Source organism: Triturus cristatus, chromosome 4_1 (assembly GCF_964204655.1).
Source record: "Triturus cristatus chromosome 4_1, aTriCri1.1, whole genome shotgun sequence".
Taxonomy (NCBI): domain Eukaryota; kingdom Metazoa; phylum Chordata; class Amphibia; order Caudata; family Salamandridae; genus Triturus; species Triturus cristatus.
This window is the reverse complement of record NC_140585.1, coordinates 149543205-149557232: the sequence shown is the minus strand read 5'-3', so window position 1 is coordinate 149557232 and position 14028 is coordinate 149543205. Positions and strand designations below refer to the sequence as shown.

Sequence of the window (14028 nt, the reverse complement as noted above, 5' to 3'; positions counted from 1 at the left end):
TATTGACATGGTAAAATTAAGGAAGGGCCCAAAATCTTACTTCCGAGTAAATTATATTTTCATCAGTACAGCTGACAATTTCCTCTTCTGCATAGATCACCCAAATTGAACGGTGTCTCTTTAAAATAGACTTCCTTTTACTGACCTTTTTTAGCAAATGATTTTGGTGAAGCAGAAGCATGCATGCATCGCTTATAACTTCTTTAAATAGTTATGAAATAAACAGGGATAAAACTGACTCTGGTGGGATTCGAACCCACAGCCTTTGAATACCTTCTTGACATTCACCTAGAAGTCCAATGCGCTATCCATTGCGCCACAGAGCCAATCTGCTTGAGTGAGGTGCACAGATATTCAGAAATGAAATAATGAGCTTTGAGCTGTTGATCAACTTTATAAAGTTCATTGGATACTATAACCATGGCTATATTTTGAATATTGAATTGGGTAAAAGTTATTCACCGTGTCAAACTACATGATACAGTTGGTAAGTCTGCATAAAACTTAAGTTTAGTGTATCGTCATCTGATATATGAGACAGATGGGTTTTTCACTTCTCCATGAAAGACGTTTTTTTTTAATTTTGGTAATGGAATATCTTATTCATCATGCAGTGGAACACAAAAAGAATGTACAATCAGAATACTTTTTCTTTAAAGTAGCCGACCGCCTGAACAGGGACTTGAACCCTGGACCCTCAGATTAAAAGTCTGATGCTCTACCGACTGAGCTATCCAGGCTCTGCAACACTGCAACTAAAAATCAGCTAAAAATGATGTGGACGCACACCAACCTACACTTTAATTCTTAATATGGTTACATATATTAGCAATCAAATATGTAGAGTTTAATAATTAATTGATATTTCAAGCATTTGAAATTTCAGCAGCACACGTAATCTATTTTAAATCCTGAAAGTCGTTCTATCTCATTTTCGGCTGACTTAGAAATCATGTCTCTAAATTGACATTGTGAAATTAGTAAAAGGCCAAATACTATTACTAGGTACTAAATTACATGTCCAGCAGTATAACTGGAAATTTACTCTTGGGCATAGATTATGCAACATTTTCAAAGCAAACAGTGTCTGTTTAAATAGACTTTCTTTCACTGCCGTTTTGGTAAATGTCTCTGGTTATGCAGAAGCAGGCATTGTTTGTTACTGTTTCAATTAGTTATAAGATAAAGGAGGGATAAAACTGACCCAGCTAGTATTCCAACCCAAAGACTTTGAATGCTTTCTCTACATTCGCCTAGAACCCCAAGCCGCTATCCATTGCACCAGAGATCCAACCTGATTCAACAAGGTGAACAGAAATTCTCAAATAAAAAGATGAGCTATCAGCGGTTGACCAACTTTATAAAGTGATTTGGAAACTATAAGCAGGGTTCCATTTTGAACATTGAATTGGGGAAAAGATAATCAACATCTCAAACGACATGATACCGTTGCGGTAAGTCTTCTTAACTCTTGTCAAATGGTACACGACCGATGGGTATTTAATGGCTCCATTAAGAGTAACTTGCAATTACTCTAATGGGACTACTCGTTCATTGGATCCTGAAAAGAGCATGTCATTAGAGTACATTTTCTTTAAACAAACCGCCTGAACAGGGACTTGAACCCTGGACCCTCAGATTAAAAGTCTGATGCTCTACCGACTGAGCTATCCAGGTTCTGATACAGCAAACCTCAAAATCACCTAATCAAAATTTGGCAGTGTCCCAACTAACGCTATGTTTCTTAAGATGGTTACCTGAAGAAGGTACCAAATACACTAGAATATAATAATGAATTGATATTTCAAGCATTTGAAATTTCTTCAGTAAATGTAACCTTATTTTTAGTCCTGAAGTTGCTACTATCTCATTTTTTTGCTGACGTCAAATTCATATGTGTTTATTGACATGGTAAAATTAAGGAAGGGCCCAAAATCTTACTTCCGAGTAAATTATATTTTCATCAGTACAGCTGACAATTTCCTCTTCTGCATAGATTACCCAAATTGAACGGTGTCTCTTTAAAATAGACTTCCTTTTACTGACCTTTTTTAGCAAATGATTTTGGTGAAGCAGAAGCATGCATGCATCGCTTATAACTTCTTTAAATAGTTATGAAATAAACAGGGATAAAACTGACTCTGGTGGGATTCGAACCCACAGCCTTTGAATACCTTCTTGACATTCACCTAGAAGTCCAATGCGCTATCCATTGCGCCACAGAGCCAATCTGCTTGAATGAGGTGCACAGATATTCAGAAATGAAATAATGAGCTTTGAGCTGTTGATCAACTTTATAAAGTTCATTGGATACTATAACCATGGCTATATCTTGAATATTGAATTGGGTAAAAGTTATTCACCGTGTCAAACTACATGATACAGTTGGTAAGTCTGCATACAACTTAAGTTTAGTGTATCGTCATCTGATATATGAGACAGATGGGTTTTTCACTTCTCCATGAAAGACGTTTTTTTTAAATTTTGGTAATGGAATATCTTATTCATCATGCAGTGGAACACAAAAAGAATGTACAATCAGAATACTTTTTCTTTAAAGTAGCCGACCGCCTGAACAGGGACTTGAACCCTGGACCCTCAGATTAAAAGTCTGATGCTCTACCGACTGAGCTATCCAGGCTCTGCAACACTGCAACTAAAAATCAGCTAAAAATGATGTGGACGCACACCAACCTACACTTTAATTCTTAATATGGTTACATATATTAGCAATCAAATATGTAGAGTTTAATAATTAATTGATATTTCAAGCATTTGAAATTTCAGCAGCACACGTAATCTATTTTAAATCCTGAAATTCGTTCTATCTCATTTTCGGCTGACTTAGAAATCATGTCTCTAAATTGACATTGTGAAATTAGTAAAAGGCCAAATACTATTACTAGGTACTAAATTACATGTCCAGCAGTATAACTGGAAATTTACTCTTGGGCATAGATTATGCAACATTTTCAAAGCAAACAGTGTCTGTTTAAATAGACTTTCTTTCACTGCCGTTTTGGTAAATGTCTCTGGTTATGCAGAAGCAGGCATTGTTTGTTACTGTTTCAATTAGTTATAAGATAAAGGAGGGATAAAACTGACCCAGCTAGTATTCCAACCCAAAGACTTTGAATGCTTTCTCTACATTCGCCTAGAACCCCAAGCCGCTATCCATTGCACCAGAGATCCAACCTGATTCAACAAGGTGAACAGAAATTCTCAAATAAAAAGATGAGCTATCAGCGGTTGACCAACTTTATAAAGTGATTTGGAAACTATAAGCAGGGTTCCATTTTGAACATTGAATTGGGGAAAAGATAATCAACATCTCAAACGACATGATACCGTTGCGGTAAGTCTTCTTAACTCTTGTCAAATGGTACACGACCGATGGGTATTTAATGGCTCCATTAAGAGTAACTTGCAATTACTCTAATGGGACTACTCGTTCATTGGATCCTGAAAAGAGCATGTCATTAGAGTACATTTTCTTTAAACAAACCGCCTGAACAGGGACTTGAACCCTGGACCCTCAGATTAAAAGTCTGATGCTCTACCGACTGAGCTATCCAGGCTCTGATACAGCAAACCTCAAAATCACCTAATCAAAATTTGGCAGTGTCCCAACTAACGCTATGTTTCTTAAGATGGTTACCTGAAGAAGGTACCAAATACACTAGAATATAATAATGAATTGATATTTCAAGCATTTGAAATTTCTTCAGTAAATGTAACCTTATTTTTAGTCCTGAAGTTGCTACTATCTCATTTTTTTGCTGACGTCAAATTCATATGTGTTTATTGACATGGTAAAATTAAGGAAGGGCCCAAAATCTTACTTCCGAGTAAATTATATTTTCATCAGTACAGCTGACAATTTCCTCTTCTGCATAGATTACCCAAATTGAACGGTGTCTCTTTAAAATAGACTTCCTTTTACTGACCTTTTTTAGCAAATGATTTTGGTGAAGCAGAAGCATGCATGCATCGCTTATAACTTCTTTAAATAGTTATGAAATAAACAGGGATAAAACTGACTCTGGTGGGATTCGAACCCACAGCCTTTGAATACCTTCTTGACATTCACCTAGAAGTCCAATGCGCTATCCATTGCGCCACAGAGCCAATCTGCTTGAATGAGGTGCACAGATATTCAGAAATGAAATAATGAGCTTTGAGCTGTTGATCAACTTTATAAAGTTCATTGGATACTATAACCATGGCTATATCTTGAATATTGAATTGGGTAAAAGTTATTCACCGTGTCAAACTACATGATACAGTTGGTAAGTCTGCATACAACTTAAGTTTAGTGTATCGTCATCTGATATATGAGACAGATGGGTTTTTCACTTCTCCATGAAAGACGTTTTTTTTTAATTTTGGTAATGGAATATCTTATTCATCATGCAGTGGAACACAAAAAGAATGTACAATCAGAATACTTTTTCTTTAAAGTAGCCGACCGCCTGAACAGGGACTTGAACCCTGGACCCTCAGATTAAAAGTCTGATGCTCTACCGACTGAGCTATCCAGGCTCTGCAACACTGCAACTAAAAATCAGCTAAAAATGATGTGGACGCACACCAACCTACACTTTAATTCTTAATATGGTTACATATATTAGCAATCAAATATGTAGAGTTTAATAATTAATTGATATTTCAAGCATTTGAAATTTCAGCAGCACACGTAATCTATTTTAAATCCTGAAATTCGTTCTATCTCATTTTCGGCTGACTTAGAAATCATGTCTCTAAATTGACATTGTGAAATTAGTAAAAGGCCAAATACTATTACTAGGTACTAAATTACATGTCCAGCAGTATAACTGGAAATTTACTCTTGGGCATAGATTATGCAACATTTTCAAAGCAAACAGTGTCTGTTTAAATAGACTTTCTTTCACTGCCGTTTTGGTAAATGTCTCTGGTTATGCAGAAGCAGGCATTGTTTGTTACTGTTTCAATTAGTTATAAGATAAAGGAGGGATAAAACTGACCCAGCTAGTATTCCAACCCAAAGACTTTGAATGCTTTCTCTACATTCGCCTAGAACCCCAAGCCGCTATCCATTGCACCAGAGATCCAACCTGATTCAACAAGGTGAACAGAAATTCTCAAATAAAAAGATGAGCTATCAGCGGTTGACCAACTTTATAAAGTGATTTGGAAACTATAAGCAGGGTTCCATTTTGAACATTGAATTGGGGAAAAGATAATCAACATCTCAAACGACATGATACCGTTGCGGTAAGTCTTCTTAACTCTTGTCAAATGGTACACGACCGATGGGTATTTAATGGCTCCATTAAGAGTAACTTGCAATTACTCTAATGGGACTACTCGTTCATTGGATCCTGAAAAGAGCATGTCATTAGAGTACATTTTCTTTAAACAAACCGCCTGAACAGGGACTTGAACCCTGGACCCTCAGATTAAAAGTCTGATGCTCTACCGACTGAGCTATCCAGGCTCTGATACAGCAAACCTCAAAATCACCTAATCAAAATTTGGCAGTGTCCCAACTAACGCTATGTTTCTTAAGATGGTTACCTGAAGAAGGTACCAAATACACTAGAATATAATAATGAATTGATATTTCAAGCATTTGAAATTTCTTCAGTAAATGTAACCTTATTTTTAGTCCTGAAGTTGCTACTATCTCATTTTTTTGCTGACGTCAAATTCATATGTGTTTATTGACATGGTAAAATTAAGGAAGGGCCCAAAATCTTACTTCCGAGTAAATTATATTTTCATCAGTACAGCTGACAATTTCCTCTTCTGCATAGATTACCCAAATTGAACGGTGTCTCTTTAAAATAGACTTCCTTTTACTGACCTTTTTTAGCAAATGATTTTGGTGAAGCAGAAGCATGCATGCATCGCTTATAACTTCTTTAAATAGTTATGAAATAAACAGGGATAAAACTGACTCTGGTGGGATTCGAACCCACAGCCTTTGAATACCTTCTTGACATTCACCTAGAAGTCCAATGCGCTATCCATTGCGCCACAGAGCCAATCTGCTTGAATGAGGTGCACAGATATTCAGAAATGAAATAATGAGCTTTGAGCTGTTGATCAACTTTATAAAGTTCATTGGATACTATAACCATGGCTATATCTTGAATATTGAATTGGGTAAAAGTTATTCACCGTGTCAAACTACATGATACAGTTGGTAAGTCTGCATACAACTTAAGTTTAGTGTATCGTCATCTGATATATGAGACAGATGGGTTTTTCACTTCTCCATGAAAGACGTTTTTTTTTAATTTTGGTAATGGAATATCTTATTCATCATGCAGTGGAACACAAAAAGAATGTACAATCAGAATACTTTTTCTTTAAAGTAGCCGACCGCCTGAACAGGGACTTGAACCCTGGACCCTCAGATTAAAAGTCTGATGCTCTACCGACTGAGCTATCCAGGCTCTGCAACACTGCAACTAAAAATCAGCTAAAAATGATGTGGACGCACACCAACCTACACTTTAATTCTTAATATGGTTACATATATTAGCAATCAAATATGTAGAGTTTAATAATTAATTGATATTTCAAGCATTTGAAATTTCAGCAGCACACGTAATCTATTTTAAATCCTGAAATTCGTTCTATCTCATTTTCGGCTGACTTAGAAATCATGTCTCTAAATTGACATTGTGAAATTAGTAAAAGGCCAAATACTATTACTAGGTACTAAATTACATGTCCAGCAGTATAACTGGAAATTTACTCTTGGGCATAGATTATGCAACATTTTCAAAGCAAACAGTGTCTGTTTAAATAGACTTTCTTTCACTGCCGTTTTGGTAAATGTCTCTGGTTATGCAGAAGCAGGCATTGTTTGTTACTGTTTCAATTAGTTATAAGATAAAGGAGGGATAAAACTGACCCAGCTAGTATTCCAACCCAAAGACTTTGAATGCTTTCTCTACATTCGCCTAGAACCCCAAGCCGCTATCCATTGCCCAAGAGATCCAACCTGATTCAACAAGGTGAACAGAAATTCTCAAATAAAAAGATGAGCTATCAGCGGTTGACCAACTTTATAAAGTGATTTGGAAACTATAAGCAGGGTTCCATTTTGAACATTGAATTGGGGAAAAGATAATCAACATCTCAAACGACATGATACCGTTGCGGTAAGTCTTCTTAACTCTTGTCAAATGGTACACGACCGATGGGTATTTAATGGCTCCATTAAGAGTAACTTGCAATTACTCTAATGGGACTACTCGTTCATTGGATCCTGAAAAGAGCATGTCATTAGAGTACATTTTCTTTAAACAAACCGCCTGAACAGGGACTTGAACCCTGGACCCTCAGATTAAAAGTCTGATGCTCTACCGACTGAGCTATCCAGGCTCTGATACAGCAAACCTCAAAATCACCTAATCAAAATTTGGCAGTGTCCCAACTAACGCTATGTTTCTTAAGATGGTTACCTGAAGAAGGTACCAAATACACTAGAATATAATAATGAATTGATATTTCAAGCATTTGAAATTTCTTCAGTAAATGTAACCTTATTTTTAGTCCTGAAGTTGCTACTATCTCATTTTTTTGCTGACGTCAAATTCATATGTGTTTATTGACATGGTAAAATTAAGGAAGGGCCCAAAATCTTACTTCCGAGTAAATTATATTTTCATCAGTACAGCTGACAATTTCCTCTTCTGCATAGATTACCCAAATTGAACGGTGTCTCTTTAAAATAGACTTCCTTTTACTGACCTTTTTTAGCAAATGATTTTGGTGAAGCAGAAGCATGCATGCATCGCTTATAACTTCTTTAAATAGTTATGAAATACACAGGGATAAAACTGACTCTGGTGGGATTCGAACCCACAGCCTTTAAATACCTTCTTGACATTCACCTAGAAGTCCAATGCGCTATCCATTGCGCCACAGAGCCAATCTGCTTGAGTGAGGTGCACAGATATTCAGAAATGAAATAATGAGCTTTGAGCTGTTGATCAACTTTATAAAGTTCATTGGATACTATAACCATGGCTATATTTTGAATATTGAATTGGGTAAAAGTTATTCACCGTGTCAAACTACATGATACAGTTGGTAAGTCTGCATACAACTTAAGTTTAGTGTATCATCATCTGATATATGAGACAGATGGGTTTTTCACTTCTCCATGAAAGACATTTTTTTTTAATTTTGGTAATGGAATATCTTATTCATCATGCAGTGGAACACAAAAAGAATGTACAATCAGAATACTTTTTCTTTAAAGTAGCCTACCGCCTGAACGGGGACTTGAACCCTGGACCCTCAGATTAAAAGTCTGATGCTCTACCGACTGAGCTATGCAGGCTCTGATACAGCAAACCTCAAAATCACCTAATCAAAATTTGGCAGTGTCCCAACTAACGCTATGTTTCTTAAGATGGTTACCTGAAGAAGGTACCAAATACACTAGAATATAATAATGAATTGATATTTCAAGCATTTGAAATTTCTTCAGTAAATGTAACCTTATTTTTAGTCCTGAAGTTGCTACTATCTCATTTTTTTGCTGACGTCAAATTCATATGTGTTTATTGACATGGTAAAATTAAGGAAGGGCCCAAAATCTTACTTCCGAGTAAATTATATTTTCATCAGTACAGCTGACAATTTCCTCTTCTGCATAGATTACCCAAATTGAACGGTGTCTCTTTAAAATAGACTTCCTTTTACTGACCTTTTTTAGCAAATGATTTTGGTGAAGCAGAAGCATGCATGCATCGCTTATAACTTCTTTAAATAGTTATGAAATACACAGGGATAAAACTGACTCTGGTGGGATTCGAACCCACAGCCTTTAAATACCTTCTTGACATTCACCTAGAAGTCCAATGCGCTATCCATTGCGCCACAGAGCCAATCTGCTTGAGTGAGGTGCACAGATATTCAGAAATGAAATAATGAGCTTTGAGCTGTTGATCAACTTTATAAAGTTCATTGGATACTATAACCATGGCTATATTTTGAATATTGAATTGGGTAAAAGTTATTCACCGTGTCAAACTACATGATACAGTTGGTAAGTCTGCATACAACTTAAGTTTAGTGTATCATCATCTGATATATGAGACAGATGGGTTTTTCACTTCTCCATGAAAGACATTTTTTTTTAATTTTGGTAATGGAATATCTTATTCATCATGCAGTGGAACACAAAAAGAATGTACAATCAGAATACTTTTTCTTTAAAGTAGCCTACCGCCTGAACGGGGACTTGAACCCTGGACCCTCAGATTAAAAGTCTGATGCTCTACCGACTGAGCTATCCAGGCTCTGATACAGCAAACCTCAAAATCACCTAATCAAAATTTGGCAGTGTCCCAACTAACGCTATGTTTCATAAGATGGTTACCTGAAGAAGGTACCAAATACACTAGAATATAATAATGAATTGATATTTCAAGCATTTGAAATTTCTTCAGTAAATGTAACCTTATTTTTAGTCCTGAAGTTGCTACTATCTCATTTTTTTGCTGACGTCAAATTCATATGTGTTTATTGACATGGTAAAATTAAGGAAGGGCCCAAAATCTTACTTCCGAGTAAATTATATTTTCATCAGTACAGCTGACAATTTCCTCTTCTGCATAGATCACCCAAATTGAACGGTGTCTCTTTAAAATAGACTTCCTTTTACTGACCTTTTTTAGCAAATGATTTTGGTGAAGCAGAAGCATGCATGCATCGCTTATAACTTCTTTAAATAGTTATGAAATAAACAGGGATAAAACTGACTCTGGTGGGATTCGAACCCACAGCCTTTGAATACCTTCTTGACATTCACCTAGAAGTCCAATGCGCTATCCATTGCGCCACAGAGCCAATCTGCTTGAGTGAGGTGCACAGATATTCAGAAATGAAATAATGAGCTTTGAGCTGTTGATCAACTTTATAAAGTTCATTGGATACTATAACCATGGCTATATTTTGAATATTGAATTGGGTAAAAGTTATTCACCGTGTCAAACTACATGATACAGTTGGTAAGTCTGCATAAAACTTAAGTTTAGTGTATCGTCATCTGATATATGAGACAGATGGGTTTTTCACTTCTCCATGAAAGACGTTTTTTTTTAATTTTGGTAATGGAATATCTTATTCATCATGCAGTGGAACACAAAAAGAATGTACAATCAGAATACTTTTTCTTTAAAGTAGCCGACCGCCTGAACAGGGACTTGAACCCTGGACCCTCAGATTAAAAGTCTGATGCTCTACCGACTGAGCTATCCAGGCTCTGCAACACTGCAACTAAAAATCAGCTAAAAATGATGTGGACGCACACCAACCTACACTTTAATTCTTAATATGGTTACATATATTAGCAATCAAATATGTAGAGTTTAATAATTAATTGATATTTCAAGCATTTGAAATTTCAGCAGCACACGTAATCTATTTTAAATCCTGAAATTCGTTCTATCTCATTTTCGGCTGACTTAGAAATCATGTCTCTAAATTGACATTGTGAAATTAGTAAAAGGCCAAATACTATTACTAGGTACTAAATTACATGTCCAGCAGTATAACTGGAAATTTACTCTTGGGCATAGATTATGCAACATTTTCAAAGCAAACAGTGTCTGTTTAAATAGACTTTCTTTCACTGCCGTTTTGGTAAATGTCTCTGGTTATGCAGAAGCAGGCATTGTTTGTTACTGTTTCAATTAGTTATAAGATAAAGGAGGGATAAAACTGACCCAGCTAGTATTCCAACCCAAAGACTTTGAATGCTTTCTCTACATTCGCCTAGAACCCCAAGCCGCTATCCATTGCACCAGAGATCCAACCTGATTCAACAAGGTGAACAGAAATTCTCAAATAAAAAGATGAGCTATCAGCGGTTGACCAACTTTATAAAGTGATTTGGAAACTATAAGCAGGGTTCCATTTTGAACATTGAATTGGGGAAAAGATAATCAACATCTCAAACGACATGATACCGTTGCGGTAAGTCTTCTTAACTCTTGTCAAATGGTACACGACCGATGGGTATTTAATGGCTCCATTAAGAGTAACTTGCAATTACTCTAATGGGACTACTCGTTCATTGGATCCTGAAAAGAGCATGTCATTAGAGTACATTTTCTTTAAACAAACCGCCTGAACAGGGACTTGAACCCTGGACCCTCAGATTAAAAGTCTGATGCTCTACCGACTGAGCTATCCAGGCTCTGATACAGCAAACCTCAAAATCACCTAATCAAAATTTGGCAGTGTCCCAACTAACGCTATGTTTCTTAAGATGGTTACCTGAAGAAGGTACCAAATACACTAGAATATAATAATGAATTGATATTTCAAGCATTTGAAATTTCTTCAGTAAATGTAACCTTATTTTTAGTCCTGAAGTTGCTACTATCTCATTTTTTTGCTGACGTCAAATTCATATGTGTTTATTGACATGGTAAAATTAAGGAAGGGCCCAAAATCTTACTTCCGAGTAAATTATATTTTCATCAGTACAGCTGACAATTTCCTCTTCTGCATAGATTACCCAAATTGAACGGTGTCTCTTTAAAATAGACTTCCTTTTACTGACCTTTTTTAGCAAATGATTTTGGTGAAGCAGAAGCATGCATGCATCGCTTATAACTTCTTTAAATAGTTATGAAATAAACAGGGATAAAACTGACTCTGGTGGGATTCGAACCCACAGCCTTTGAATACCTTCTTGACATTCACCTAGAAGTCCAATGCGCTATCCATTGCGCCACAGAGCCAATCTGCTTGAATGAGGTGCACAGATATTCAGAAATGAAATAATGAGCTTTGAGCTGTTGATCAACTTTATAAAGTTCATTGGATACTATAACCATGGCTATATCTTGAATATTGAATTGGGTAAAAGTTATTCACCGTGTCAAACTACATGATACAGTTGGTAAGTCTGCATACAACTTAAGTTTAGTGTATCGTCATCTGATATATGAGACAGATGGGTTTTTCACTTCTCCATGAAAGACGTTTTTTTTTAATTTTGGTAATGGAATATCTTATTCATCATGCAGTGGAACACAAAAAGAATGTACAATCAGAATACTTTTTCTTTAAAGTAGCCGACCGCCTGAACAGGGACTTGAACCCTGGACCCTCAGATTAAAAGTCTGATGCTCTACCGACTGAGCTATCCAGGCTCTGCAACACTGCAACTAAAAATCAGCTAAAAATGATGTGGACGCACACCAACCTACACTTTAATTCTTAATATGGTTACATATATTAGCAATCAAATATGTAGAGTTTAATAATTAATTGATATTTCAAGCATTTGAAATTTCAGCAGCACACGTAATCTATTTTAAATCCTGAAATTCGTTCTATCTCATTTTCGGCTGACTTAGAAATCATGTCTCTAAATTGACATTGTGAAATTAGTAAAAGGCCAAATACTATTACTAGGTACTAAATTACATGTCCAGTAGTATAACTGGAAATTTACTCTTGGGCATAGATTATGCAACATTTTCAAAGCAAACAGTGTCTGTTTAAATAGACTTTCTTTCACTGCCGTTTTGGTAAATGTCTCTGGTTATGCAGAAGCAGGCATTGTTTGTTACTGTTTCAATTAGTTATAAGATAAAGGAGGGATAAAACTGACCCAGCTAGTATTCCAACCCAAAGACTTTGAATGCTTTCTCTACATTCGCCTAGAACCCCAAGCCGCTATCCATTGCACCAGAGATCCAACCTGATTCAACAAGGTGAACAGAAATTCTCAAATAAAAAGATGAGCTATCAGCGGTTGACCAACTTTATAAAGTGATTTGGAAACTATAAGCAGGGTTCCATTTTGAACATTGAATTGGGGAAAAGATAATCAACATCTCAAACGACATGATACCGTTGCGGTAAGTCTTCTTAACTCTTGTCAAATGGTACACGACCGATGGGTATTTAATGGCTCCATTAAGAGTAACTTGCAATTACTCTAATGGGACTACTCGTTCATTGGATCCTGAAAAGAGCATGTCATTAGAGTACATTTTCTTTAAACAAACCGCCTGAACAGGGACTTGAACCCTGGACCCTCAGATTAAAAGTCTGATGCTCTACCGACTGAGCTATCCAGGCTCTGATACAGCAAACCTCAAAATCACCTAATCAAAATTTGGCAGTGTCCCAACTAACGCTATGTTTCTTAAGATGGTTACCTGAAGAAGGTACCAAATACACTAGAATATAATAATGAATTGATATTTCAAGCATTTGAAATTTCTTCAGTAAATGTAACCTTATTTTTAGTCCTGAAGTTGCTACTATCTCATTTTTTTGCTGACGTCAAATTCATATGTGTTTATTGACATGGTAAAATTAAGGAAGGGCCCAAAATCTTACTTCCGAGTAAATTATATTTTCATCAGTACAGCTGACAATTTCCTCTTCTGCATAGATTACCCAAATTGAACGGTGTCTCTTTAAAATAGACTTCCTTTTACTGACCTTTTTTAGCAAATGATTTTGGTGAAGCAGAAGCATGCATGCATCGCTTATAACTTCTTTAAATAGTTATGAAATAAACAGGGATAAAACTGACTCTGGTGGGATTCGAACCCACAGCCTTTGAATACCTTCTTGACATTCACCTAGAAGTCCAATGCGCTATCCATTGCGCCACAGAGCCAATCTGCTTGAATGAGGTGCACAGATATTCAGAAATGAAATAATGAGCTTTGAGCTGTTGATCAACTTTATAAAGTTCATTGGATACTATAACCATGGCTATATCTTGAATATTGAATTGGGTAAAAGTTATTCACCGTGTCAAACTACATGATACAGTTGGTAAGTCTGCATACAACTTAAGTTTAGTGTATCGTCATCTGATATATGAGACAGATGGGTTTTTCACTTCTCCATGAAAGACGTTTTTTTTTAATTTTGGTAATGGAATATCTTATTCATCATGCAGTGGAACACAAAAAGAATGTACAATCAGAATACTTTTTCTTTAAAGTAGCCGACCGCCTGAACAGGGACTTGAACCCTGGA

The 14028-nt window shown here is 36.1% G+C and overlaps 9 non-coding genes across 9 annotated transcripts; all 9 read right to left on the bottom strand.

Moving 5' to 3' along the window:
* Positions 1-235: 235 nt before the first annotated feature.
* On the bottom strand, positions 236-326 carry TRNAR-UCU (transfer RNA arginine (anticodon UCU)). Its single transcript is given in 2 exon segments — positions 236-271; positions 290-326. It is a non-coding gene; the product is annotated as a tRNA-Arg (tRNA).
* A 1810-nt stretch (positions 327-2136) lies between these two features.
* On the bottom strand, positions 2137-2227 carry TRNAR-UCU (transfer RNA arginine (anticodon UCU)). Its single transcript is given in 2 exon segments — positions 2137-2172; positions 2191-2227. It is a non-coding gene; the product is annotated as a tRNA-Arg (tRNA).
* Positions 2228-4037: 1810 nt separating this feature from the next.
* On the bottom strand, positions 4038-4128 carry TRNAR-UCU (transfer RNA arginine (anticodon UCU)). The gene is given in 2 exon segments: positions 4038-4073; positions 4092-4128. It is a non-coding gene; the product is annotated as a tRNA-Arg (tRNA).
* A 1810-nt stretch (positions 4129-5938) lies between these two features.
* TRNAR-UCU (transfer RNA arginine (anticodon UCU)) lies at positions 5939-6029 on the bottom strand. Its single transcript is given in 2 exon segments — positions 5939-5974; positions 5993-6029. It is a non-coding gene; the product is annotated as a tRNA-Arg (tRNA).
* Positions 6030-7839: 1810 nt separating this feature from the next.
* On the bottom strand, positions 7840-7930 carry TRNAR-UCU (transfer RNA arginine (anticodon UCU)). The gene is given in 2 exon segments: positions 7840-7875; positions 7894-7930. It is a non-coding gene; the product is annotated as a tRNA-Arg (tRNA).
* Positions 7931-8803: 873 nt separating this feature from the next.
* TRNAR-UCU (transfer RNA arginine (anticodon UCU)) lies at positions 8804-8894 on the bottom strand. The gene is given in 2 exon segments: positions 8804-8839; positions 8858-8894. It is a non-coding gene; the product is annotated as a tRNA-Arg (tRNA).
* An 873-nt stretch (positions 8895-9767) lies between these two features.
* On the bottom strand, positions 9768-9858 carry TRNAR-UCU (transfer RNA arginine (anticodon UCU)). The gene is given in 2 exon segments: positions 9768-9803; positions 9822-9858. It is a non-coding gene; the product is annotated as a tRNA-Arg (tRNA).
* A 1810-nt stretch (positions 9859-11668) lies between these two features.
* TRNAR-UCU (transfer RNA arginine (anticodon UCU)) lies at positions 11669-11759 on the bottom strand. Its single transcript is given in 2 exon segments — positions 11669-11704; positions 11723-11759. It is a non-coding gene; the product is annotated as a tRNA-Arg (tRNA).
* A 1810-nt stretch (positions 11760-13569) lies between these two features.
* Positions 13570-13660, bottom strand: TRNAR-UCU (transfer RNA arginine (anticodon UCU)). Its single transcript is given in 2 exon segments — positions 13570-13605; positions 13624-13660. It is a non-coding gene; the product is annotated as a tRNA-Arg (tRNA).
* Positions 13661-14028: the final 368 nt, after the last annotated feature.